General features: G+C 39.9%; 1 long non-coding RNA gene across 1 annotated transcript; it reads right to left on the bottom strand.

The window, feature by feature from the left end:
* Positions 1 to 8,967: 8,967 nt before the first annotated feature.
* LOC148862764 (uncharacterized) lies at positions 8,968 to 10,134 on the bottom strand. Its single transcript, XR_016109110.1, has 2 exons — positions 9,421 to 10,134; positions 8,968 to 9,247 (listed from the first exon to the last, which is right to left on the bottom strand). It is a non-coding gene; the product is annotated as an uncharacterized LOC148862764 (long non-coding RNA).
* Between the last annotated feature and the right edge of the window lie 2,725 nt (positions 10,135 to 12,859).

Here is a 12,859-nt window from a genome sequence, read left to right as displayed (position 1 = left end):
CGACTCGGTTTATAGAACCTACGTCAGCCTTACTTGAAGAGTTGTCTGAGCTATCAAAGCTAGACATTGAGGAAAAGATGTGGATTCAGGAAGTACTCACCGGAAGAAAGTTTTGAAGGCTCCGGAGACGAGAACAAGCCAAAAAAAAAACCTTGGAGGCTATGTAACCAGCCTAGACGCGAGCTGAAAAAACTTGGACGCGAGCTCAGTAGGAAAACTGTAGAAGTGACCTTTTAGACCGTGCAGATCGACTGGGGTCCCCCACTATTTATAGCTACAGTAACCAAGAACCGACCGTGCAGATCAAAGACGACCCGACGGCCCACATTTGTGTTGACCGCACGCCCCATGTGGTCGAGACGTGATTGGCGCACGTCTTTCCGAAAAGAGCGAAACGTCAGTGCACGTCTTCTTGAAACCGACGTTGCGCCGACTGCGCCGCACGTCTCCCTGATAGCCGCCCGCGCGCGTACAGCAGTGGCACGCTTTTTTCAAGTTTGAATGACCCACTGTCACGTCCCAGCGACGCGAATTTTTGAAATTCAAGACGCGCGGTCACAACTATCAACATTTATGAGTAGTAGGCACGTTTCCCGCCTTCTCGGAAACTGAAGAACCCTGGCAAAAGCGAAGGACGGGACAAACCCACTGTCACGTCCCAGCAAAGGACGGGACAAATCCACCTACCACCTCGCGAAACTCCCCGCACCAGGGCAAGACCCTTGGCGCGAGGAGTGGGGGTCAATTGATGAAGGAAGATTTGGCCCGACCTCACAGTTATGCGACACGTGGCAAAAACAGCAGCTCGGCAAAAGGCAAGCCTAAGGCGTGAACACCAAGGGGACACCAGCGGACTGAACTCCCTACTGAGGCTTGAACTCACCCTTGGCCCAAAACCACAAAGTAATCCGAACTGGCCTACCTTCAGTTCGGGATATACCTCGCCGAACTGGCCAACCTTGTAACAGCTCGGGGTATACCTCGATGAACTGGCCAACCTTGTAACAGCTCGGGGTATACCTCGCCAAACTGGCCAACCTTGTAACAGTTCGGGATACACCTCGCCGAACTAACCTGCCCTATAGATACCTCCGAACTCAAGACATCGCCTCGCTCACCACTCCGCATCACCTTCTGGGCACCAAAACCAAACAAGTCGTACCATGCCTGACACTGAGGAAGTCCGTGCCCGAGGGCGCCGCACCTGACTGACTTGGGATCTAACGCTTGGCGGCCGCACTCTAAACGGCCACCTGCCACCGCCACTGACACCGCCATCTCCAGTTAGAGAGACGGTTAGGCAGTGACGGTTCTGTCCCAGCAGAAAGGACGGGCCGAATTGACAAGCGCATGGGTAATCATACCCAACCTGACAAGGGCCTCGGAGCGAGTGCGCGAAGTGATTATAAGAGCCCCCTGCCCCCAACAAACAAGGTATGCAAACTTTGCGCTATCTGGTTTTATCTTGCTTTTGAAGGATTCTAACTTAAGCTTCGGAGCCGTTACACCGGGTTCCCCCCAGAGCTTCCTCATCTCTTCTGTTTCAGGTTCCCTGCTACTCAGTTCAGAAGCAAGGTCATTGACAGTTAAGACCGATCGAATCGTGCATCATCAGGAACCAAGTTGAACCTCCAAAAATATTGTTCATAAGTGATTAACTGCATTCTATTTATTTGATTCGCTACTGTGTGGATTGTTCAATATGTTCAAATAGTCTTGTTCCAATCTAAACTTGGTCGATGGACGGTTGCATTTCTAATATAAATTCATTACAAATACACATCGTCCAATCCAATAAATATTTTGAACCTTGGTCTAATTTTAATTCGTTAAATCCGTTTAAATTGATTTTAATTAAACTGAAAACATCCACAATACACTTTTGCCGTATATTAAAATCATCTCTCAATGATAATACTAAAAATGATAATATCATTATCAGTAAATATTCCCGGTATATGGCGGTAATGAGCTGTAGAACGTTATGGGTGGCAATCTGTGGGAGCCGATTTAAACAGACGGTTATTGTTTTAGAGTCTATGTCTAGCCTTGGGTCTCAATCCCATACGGGTGCATATTTACGAAGAGTGACAGCCTCGACAATCAGATGTAAAGGTTGACCGTTGACAAATGAGGAAGACCAATAAACAGGAGCCGTCGATTTGCAAGGTGCCGTCACTGCCGCGTAGCTTGGATTGGGGATAACTTCTATGATTCTATCTCTATCTAAGCAGGACACACAAAGGGACATCATGGTCCTCGTTGCAGCTCGATAGATCTCTCTTTCTTTCCATTAGATAAAATTCCAGATTCGGCGGGTATTGCCCACTTGCGCATAGATAAATGTTCCAAATGTTCAATGAACAGAGACGATATTATTTGTTTAATCAATAGGGCAAGCCATTTTGATGCTGGACGTACAGCCTGCCCGCTGCCCGAAACCCTAAAACCAGCTCATTGGCCTAAGGTATCGGTCCTTACTTGAAGACATTATAAAATGCAAACCCTAGAGACTCATCTCATCAGTTTCAAGTTTCCACTTCCAATTCCTCTTTTCTTTTTCTTTTTCCTCAGTTCCATTTCTTTTAATTTCTAACCCCATTTCATGTTTGTGCTCAAGTCTCAGACTCTCAGGTAGAGAGGGAGGGCTTTTGTTCTTTCTTTTCTTCAACCATGTATATTAGATTTTCCAGTTTTAACTTTGTAGTTGACCGTTTGTGCACCAATGACATCCTTGTATATCTAAAATCCATCTATTTCTCCTCTTCCTCTTCCTGTGTTTTAGTGTGGTTTGTGTTTATTGGTGCAAAAACTTCCATCCGCTTGCGACACGTGGTGGGCAGAGCGGCCATATTTTGCACAGATCGAAGAAAAAAGAAGTGCTTTTTGGCTGTTCCTGAAGGTTGATGTGAGGGTTTTACGCAGAAACCTTCTTTGGAATATCAGCATACATTTTGTTTAGTTTTCTTTTGAACCGAATTGGATTTCAGAGTTTTGTCCGTTGATTTTGACCGTTTAGTCCATGGGATTGTTCGGAATGGTGCGGTTGCTGCTCGGAATAATAGAACCATCAGTGACAGTGACCAGAACGTGACCACATCCACATGGACTGCCTGTTTTGTTATAAATAAAAGGGAAATTACGGATATTGCTAATTCACCATTTTACTCCGTCTTTTTTTAACCAAAACCCCTAATATTTTGAACTAAGAATACCATTGTCACTTCTTTCACCCTTTGAGAAAGGGAAAATCATTGCCATTCATAAAATTAAGGAGATTTTATAGTTTAGTCCCCCTCTCGGGTGGAACTAAGATTTTTATAGGGGCTATTAGTAAACTAGGAATGGCTGCCATTTTAGATTTCTAGATTTCTGAGAGGAGTACAGTATACTTGTCTCTGGAATTAATTAAAGATGGTTTCAATAGAAGTGATTGATTAAAGAGATTTTCAAGAAAATACTAAACCACTCTTAGTTCTTGTTTAATACTGTTAAAAGCGATAATAAAAATTTATCTAGGAACTTTAAGTTTCGTTTTTATAAAACTTTAAGCATGGATTGATGATTTCCAAATCAATATAAATCAGAAAAAGGATGCTCTTTATTTATCTGTTAATTTTATATCATATTTTTTCAGCATATTATACTCAACTTCATCTTCATATTTTAATATCATTCCAAGTTGCTGTGTGAATCCAGAACTTAGTATTTAAGAACCCAAACTACAATGCCAGTGAAGATGGCATCACCAATTCACCATAATAGTTTCTCTAGATATTCTTCCTATGATTATCTTTGATTGGTGATGTAAAATCTACATACAATGATTGATTTTCTATGATTGTTACATCTCCCACCACGACATCAAATTCCTGTTCATTCCAAAAGGAATCCACTCACTCGGTCCTTAAATATGAAAATTTTCCACCACATTTTTTTTTCAAAATGACGAAATTATAAAAATATTCTAATGAAACACAATCAATTAAGTTCTTCGTTTTAGAATTTAAAATTTAGGGGGTATTCTTTAGTGTGGATAATAAATTAGTGTGGATGATAAATTGATGGGTGTGGATTGGTCCGCACCACACCATATGGCAGTGATTAATCCACATCACACCAGAGTCCATAGTTATTTTAAACCGTGGACAAATTGTATGGATATGACCAATCCACCCCCGTAGTGGTGTTTCTGTGTTGTGGTGTTGACCGGTCCATATCACACTATTTTGATTCCATGTATATAATGTACATGGAATTAATGGTATACATAGTTAATCATAAATATATAATTTTTACATTTTGTATGATAAATATTTAAAAATGCATCAATGAATTAATATTAACAAAAAAATATCATTTTTTATAAAATAATAGTAAAATAATTAAAACATATAAAATATATTATTTCGTTGATGTTGACATTCCCAATGGTGGCTTGAATGGGTTTGTTTGTGCTTTGCCTAATAAGTTTTGTGGACATGAAAATAGTAATTCTCATATTCGAAAACCAACTCTGCTCTCATCTGCAAAGCAGGTGGTGGAGGCTAACAGGGAGTATCATCCTATTGGTGACCCGGCTTTGCTTTCATCTTGACGAGTATCATTCTGTTGCACCTAAATAAGTATTTTATTTCATCACTATAATTGATTCTTTGTTTTCTTCTGTTTTTCCAACTAAATTCTTGTAGTTGAGATTATTGTGTCATATGACCAATTCTATTCACAAGTAGTAATAATGTCAAGGATTGTTTGAATCATAGGAAAATGTGATCAATGGAATTTTGTGCAAATTCATAGGTATAATTTGGTTTTAGGTTTTTTCTACCTATTTTTCATTGAATAAAAAGAAATCTAAATTTGTAATAAAGTTAAATAATGGAAGAAAAGATGATCAAGATAATAGGAGATGAATAAAAGAGAGAAAGGGGAGAAAAAGACCGCAACACAATACCCAGAATTAAAGAACACGCATGTTGGAGATTGTGACCACCAACCCACCAACGCAATACCCAGAAAGAAACGAAAAAACCAATAAAAAAAACATGAAAGCAACGTAGAGGTTTGATGAAGAGAAAAAAAAGAGAGGATGTTGTTAAAGATCAAAAAAGGATGCAACATGGGTCTTACCTTCGGTGAAGAACTTGAACAGCATAGGTGGATCACAACAGAGGCAGTGGAGCACAACAGAGGCGGTGGAGCATGTAGAGGCGATGGCGGTAGAGCACAACAGCAGAAGTACAACAGCAGAGGTTTGGCGGAGGAGCACAACAGCTGAGGCGGTGGCGGTGGAGCACAACAGCAGAGGTTTGGCGGAGGAGACCTTGAACAAGATGCAGGGTTATAGATATTGTGCATGAAACACATTATCAAAGGCAAACTGTGGAAGAAATCCATCCATGAGAAGAAGCCATTGCTGAGAAATTAGGGTGTGGACAGGACTGGTCCATGAGATAATATAGACCGGTCCCATCCATAATGAACTGAACGCTACTTTCATCTCATGGCGTGGACTGAAATGGTCTATCCACGAGATATAAACAGTACCGAACAACACCTTAGTGGGTGATGGGTGCTCTGGAAATTTTGTTTTTTCTCTGTGTTCATCAACCGCTTCTAGTTAGGGAACCAGTAACATATGGTTTTGGAACAAAAAAACCACCCCCACGCTCAATGAAAAAACGAGTGCCTTAATTAAGCAAAAATGAAAAAAAAAGGTAAAATAATTGATTAGCGGTTCGTTGGACGTTGAGAGTAAGAACTCTTTATTGGACGTTGAGAGCAAAGACTCATCCTTGGATGTTGAGAGTAAGAAAGACTCATCTTAACAAAACAAACAGAAATCTTATATATGAAAGAAGTTTGGGCGCTTAAGGGCACTTCAGTCAAAAAAAATTGTTTAACAGGTTGACTCACTATTAGGAGGCAGTTTGGCCATGAAATTTGCATTTAGGTTGACATGAATAATTTGGATCATTAAACTTTAAGAGTGCTTTAATGGATGGTGAGTTCTGGAAAATAAAAACTAATTGACATGGTGAATTGTGAACGATCTGAAAAGTTGATAAGTTCAAGAGAATCCATAAAATGTCATAGTGAGTTTTGAATAATATCCCGCTATGTTTGATTTGAAGAAAAAGGTAAGGAAAGGAAGAGAAAGATAGAAAAATCAATACAATAATTGTAAAGATTTCTATATTTTCCCTTTCTTCCCCTACCTTTTCCTTCAAATCAAACGTAACCTAAATAAAAGTATGCGCTTATAGACCAATCAGAGTTCTGCGACTGGAGTTGCATATATCTTACCGTATTGAGATGGGCTTGCCTGTCGCTATTTCGTCTCGGTCTATGGAAATAATTTAGGCTTGATGTGGAAAGGGCTGATGCCTGAATAACTATGATCTTTGTTTTTTACGATACCGGTTGATTGGTTATCCCTTTCCGTCATCATTGTCCAATTAATAATATGACGTGGTAGATCCCTGGCCCCTAAGTCTAGTTTTTAGGTGTCCTTGGCTTGTTGAGCACAAGCTTGATTCCTGAACTATTTTTAGATCCCACCGTGGTTGTAAAGTTGTAAACGTCCCTTTTGTATTCAGAATTAGACGTCATCACTTGTTGCTTTGAATACTCACAAAGTGACAAGGTATAGCGACCGTTAGGAATGCCAACCGGGCGGGGATTACATTTTCCATCCTTTAACTCCGACCCCTCAAATCATCCTTCGTTTTTGTCCCTGATTCTTTGCGGGGAAAGGAATCCCCCTTCTATTCCCAACCTCAATGGGGATGAATTCTTCATCAGGGACCCGAATCTCTGACGAACTGAGAGGTTATAGAGAGATTGAGATTAAGAGAGAGAAAAAGAGAGAGAGAGAGAGAGGTATCGTAAGAGAGTTAAGGTCGGCGATGAGAGAGAGTCCAACAGGCGATGGCGGTCAACGACAATAGACAAAGGTTAGAAGGACTGACGACTGAAACTCTTCTTTGAGCATCTCTTCTCTATCACTCGAGAATGCACGAAGCTAGGGTTCTGAGTCTTTTGACGGCAACGAAAAATCAAAGATGAAGGAAGATGAAGGCATGCACGAAGTTAGGGTTCACTGGTTTAGCTGTTCCAGAGGCCGAGTTGAGAGTTCTCGACTTCTTTCTTCTCTTTTTCGAGTGTCGAAGGTTTTATTTTAGTGTTTTATACTTTTATTTTTTTTTTAAAGTTTTAATAATTAATATTTTAAAAACAAATTATATATATATATTAATCGGGGATGGATGGGGGCGGGGATTGCATTCCCCGTCCCCGTCCCCGATCGGGGATTCAGGGGTAGCCACATCCCCGACCCCGACTCCGCCAAGGTACCCCCCATCCCTTTGTGCTATTCAAGCATTTCGGTAACACAGTCATCCAAAAGCAGAATGGATATATCCGCGGTCAATATCCAGTATTCAGTTCCAAAAAAATGCTACGTCATCCTCTCAATCTCAAGAGACAAACGTCTATAAAGTCAAATTCCCAATATTAGTATTTAGAAGAAATCAACTGTTCCGATTTACACTCCCATGAATAGAAATGAAATTGAATTGCAAACAAAGCCACCGTACTTGTTCAATTCCGGAGCCAGGTTCAAGAAACATATTTCAAAGTTCAAACATAGAACGTGCGCGCATTTTTGGATTTTATTGCTTCATCCGTGTTCAATTAAAATTTTGATTTAGAGAAAGAGGGGGAGTTGGGTATTGGGCAACCATCCATAATATTCCATATGCAGGACTCCATCTTAAAAATGAACCCAAACTAACTAATGAAGACAAACAAAAATGGCTTCACAGCTTTCACTACGAAAGTTCACCAAGAAAAAAAACAAAAGCTTTCACTTTGGAGCAGCCTGGATTTTACTTAGCTTTCCACGTGCACCTTTGGTGCTTCACCTTAGACTTTTAGCAGAGACAGCCATTGTTGATGAAAATCCAAGAAATGCCCCATCCAAATTCCACGAAAAGGAAAGAATATACTTCCTGCCTGGACCAGTGTTACCCCACTCAAGTCCTAATCCATCCCACCACTGGCAAGGAGTGAAGCTTGTATTTCCAAATCAGAAAGAAGATTAAAAGAAATATTAAGAAATGACGCCCTTTTGACAAACCAGCAACTAGAAATTAATTATGGAAAAGTTGTTCGTTACCAAGTACCAACTTAACAAGGCACCCGTATGGCGTTGCAAGCATGCGAGAAGTTGCACACCAAGAAGCAGACACAGCGGCCTACTAGCTTGTTAACGTAGGCTATGAAATAATTAGGTTCTTTCGCTAAAGAAATTGGAGTTCAGACATTGAGTTGTTGGGGTCAGGAAGTATGGATCTAGGGGAAAAATAATTAAGGGCCCATTTGGGAGTCGGGAGAGCATCAGTGTTAATTAAGCTGCGTTGACACTTTGGGAGAAATTACTAAAACTAGCTTAATTTTTGGTTTTCTGGGTTTTCATCAAGCATAGCTTCAGGACGTTCTGTATGAGGCCTACCTTGCAACGCCAGAAGCAGAAGCCGCTGTGTCAAGGCCCTCCCAAAGGGGATTTCATGCTAGGGCTTTTGACTTTTGGGAATCGGAGAACACTCGTAAATCTATAAGCAGTTAATGTTTAGTAATTTCAGGCCATTACCCGATCCAAACCTATTATTGCATGGGCATGCTGGTCCGAGGCTAGTTGGGCGGCATAGCTGACGTACACATACAGTGAACCTTGTGTTAGCGTTCAAAGTTTCAAACACAGAAGGAAGCTAACAGCTGCTTCCGAAAAAAACATTGAGAAACGCTAACATAATTTCCTTTCATGTAATTGAAAATTTGAGATTTCTAGACACCCATCCATAAATGGCGTCTGTACTTATGCATCGAAAACGAGCATTTTGCGAATGCGATTTCAAATGTGAAGTAATGCCCTCTTCTGATCATTTTCTCTACCCATGCCACTGATACGAAACAAAGTAACTTGATGCAATTATTGGACCATTCATCCTATACCAAAGACCGTCCCATTGAGACACAATTCCATGGTGGAACCCCTAATTAAGAAAATAAGGAAAAAAAGGAAGGAACAATTCCAATATGATTAGTCTTTTTGAAACACATTTCTCTGATGATTTCGGTGTCGATTTAAACCCGAATGACATACTTGGGTTTTCAAGCAAAACCATTCATTTTTGCGTCGGCTGGTTTTGTTTCGCTCCAAATACGCTCTCCACGGGGGCAGTGTCTGTGCATCAGTTTCATCACATCAGTGTCTGTTCATTATATGGAAAATTCGCAGCTAACTTCTATGTTTGCACTAGTTGAGCCAATGTGTCGAACACCTTATAGGCTTCAAAGGAGCAATAGAGTCACGACACACCCAATACCCATATATAACATGTATGAGAGAGTATTTACCAGATCAGGGTTGAAGACGTTGTGGATGACAGAGGCACCTGCTAGAAGCGAAACAATAACAACGATGCAGGACCATGCCAGTGACGGCGTCCCAGTTGGTTGCCTCCCTCCTCCAAACCTTCGCTTCATCCTTTTTATTCTTTCTTCCCTCTCCAGAATAATGATGCATTGCAGTTCTTCTGATTTTAAATCTATGATGGGAAAATATATAGTAAGGGAAGAGTTTTGACCAATCAAAGCCAACCCATAATATGAATTTTGATAAATAACACCTGATTGTCTATCATATTTATGATTTCAATTAACTGGTCACAAGTTTTTCAAATATTATATCTTTTCCGTATCATAGTTGAACCTTTTAAAATTTGAGGCTATGTTTGGTTAAAAATAGAAAAAACTTATAACTACTTCATTAGATCAGATCAGAGTATCTGGACTGAAAGCATGCCAAACACACAAATCGTCTGGGCCATGGGCTGCAGCATTCGAGCAAAACTCCGCTATATTATCCGCCTATAGGGACTTAAATGGGCTGGGCCTTGTTTGAACAAAAGAATCTCCCCTGCACCAGCACACATAAGGCTCATAGTAAAGCCAAAAATCCTTGGAGCTGTATAAATAAGAGAGTAACAGAAAGCGAGGGAAAGCATTGAGAACATAAGAAGATATCAGACCATTTTGGCTCAGTTTGAAAAAAAGTATAGATATTAAATCATCCCTCAACAACGTCCACAGTACATCTTTGCCGTGTATTGAAAATATCTTTTGATGATAATATGAAAAATGATGATATCATCATCCGGAGATATTCCCAATATACAACAGGAATATACTATAAAACGTTATTGGGAGGCTGATTTGAACTCTATACAAATATGTTCAGTGCAAATCCTTATATACACTCAAAATTGTTCCTCGTATCCTAAGGCCCACTAATCCATTGTGGAAGGTCCACTGAGGTAAGAGAACCTTGTTGAAGTAATAAGTTGTTCCCGCACTTCGCACTAGCCCAAACTGTGGGTCCAACTTCCATCTACGATAACGCCACATAAATCATTTATGCATCAACCCGTCCCACGTGTTACCCACTACGTGCAAGAAGAATAGATTATATTGTTGTCCCAAAAAGCATTGCAATGTAGATATTCAGAACAATCCGCCTTTTTACCTTCCATCTCATTAACATGTGATGTGACTTTGTGAGCCACCTGAAAAGGTTGTAGCTCACTACTATATATGGGTCCTTATATAACTAAAAAAACTGCCCTTCCATAATATTAAAATACCCAAAATGCCTTCTTCTTCTTCACCTTCCTTCCATTGCCAAACAACCAAATAAATATGGGCATATATCTGCTACTAAAGTGATGATTGCCCACCATTGACCTCCTTTGGGGTGCTCGGCGGTATGAGTGGGATGTGCGGACATACATCATGTTAAAATGTGTTGGAACATTTTGGCCTGCACCCCAAATAAGTAGTTTTTACTTGAGAAGCAGGTGAGAGCGCAGGAGAGTTTTCAGGTTGGATGTTTGAGTGTATTGTAACAAGTTCTCAGTGTGTGGAAGACTGGAAGGTATTCGTCTTAATTTGTATCTCTACCATTTGTTGATATAGTGGATTATCTACTCTGCCATCACCCATCGGGTTTATCATTGTGAATCTTTTTAACCTGGATTCACTTGACGGACTCATAAGCCTGTTATTTGTGATCCTACACCTTTGTCGCAGTTATTCTGTAGTATGCATTCTGGGACTCTCATATTTGTGATTCCTCCTATCTAGGCTTTTGCAATTCTGCTTTTTTGTTCTGGATTTGCTCAATATACCTCCAGACTCGCTACTAAAAGGGATTTGCTCATAATACACCTTGGAATCATCGCTCCAATGCTTCTAAGAGCACATGGAAAGAGCACTTAATATATACATCTGTACGGTACACATGGAAAGAGCACAAATACAAATATCTAGTGCGCAAAACCTTGTGTAAGTGATTTGTATGTATTTGCACTGTATTAATTTGTATTTTTACTTCAAATCAAATATGGTGTTTAGAAGTGTGGGTGCTTTTTAGAACTGATTTTCAAGAAAAAATGTTCATGTTTCTAAGACCTGTTTTTCACAAAAAAACGCTTCTGTCGCGTAGGCAGTGAGCAATACTATACTGTTTGGTAAATTTATTTTCATCACCATTTTTCATGTATATGTTGACAGGTAAGAACCACATAGGATACACATCAATCAACTGTTGGGGGAAACGGTTCACCAATGCATTAAACTCCAAATTTGGTGTTTTATGCATCGGTGGGGTCCCGATTTTCAAGGAATGTCCAGTTTTTAATAATCTGCTGAACCAAATAATAAGATACATGAGCATTTGTTAAAACGCCTGTATGGATCCGATGTGACACCGTTTTTTTTTTTTAAACGGCCACGGTTCCAAACATCTCCAAAATCTTTTGTTTTGTATGTATTTACACTGCACATATATGTTTTTGTACCCCTTCCAAACTGAGCCTAAAGTTGAGATTCGTAGAAGAACAAATCCCAAATTGTTTCACAAGTAATGGGGGATGTTAGAACCGGTCTGTGGCATTAGGGGTATTCGGACAATTTTCTCAAATTAAAAGAAAATGTGATTAGGAATACTAACTTATTTCAAGATTCACTAGGGCATTCTGGTAAATTCACTCTTGTCGTAGGGTTTGCGCCACGGCACCACCCATAGCCATGGGTACTTGATTGAGTGGTTTGCTCTCATTTATGTACAACTTAAAACTAGAACCATTTGGAGTGTGCACGGTCAGATTCCTAACAAGTATTTCTGTAACAGACCCCCCCCCCATGCAATTGAAATGACAATGCCAAGTTATGGTTTAAAAATCACACTTTTATGAAGTTTAGGGTAAAAAATTCTCTTAAGCTCTACTCTCCACTAACCTTTAGCATGCAATTGAAATGAGAAAGGCTGACATAAACAAACCAGACTGTACTAATCTTCATTAGCTTATCATGCAACCATAATTTGCTCTCCACGGGGAGTCCAAACATATTATATTCTAATGTAATGCTGTATTAGTATTCTTTATTACAAATCTCCACAACCCGGTTGAACTAATGATCTTGAGCTATGTACCCTCGAAGACCCTGCACATGGATCTAGTGGATCAGATTAACCATCCATGACTTGATAGAATTGAATTCTTCAATCACAACCATGATTTCCTTCTTTATTTTATTATCGTTATTCTTTTTTATTTTCTTTTTGATGGGTATCATGATAATGGTGGTTTAGTTTAGACCTAAATAAGTTGAATTCATGCTTGCTTTGCTTCCCCATTACATAAAGAGTTGAATTCTAGCTTCAGATTGCAGAGCTCAAAGAACCAAAAGCCTATTGTCAGTTGGACTGTGAAAGGTAGGATTACTTTCGTAATTA

Source organism: Nelumbo lutea, chromosome 3 (genome assembly GCF_056320005.1).
Source record: "Nelumbo lutea isolate HS-2025 chromosome 3, American lotus-T2T, whole genome shotgun sequence".
In the NCBI taxonomy this organism is placed as follows: Eukaryota; Viridiplantae; Streptophyta; class Magnoliopsida; order Proteales; family Nelumbonaceae; genus Nelumbo; species Nelumbo lutea.
The sequence above is the reverse complement of the archived record's forward strand: the minus strand, read 5'-3'. Positions and strand labels throughout refer to the sequence as shown.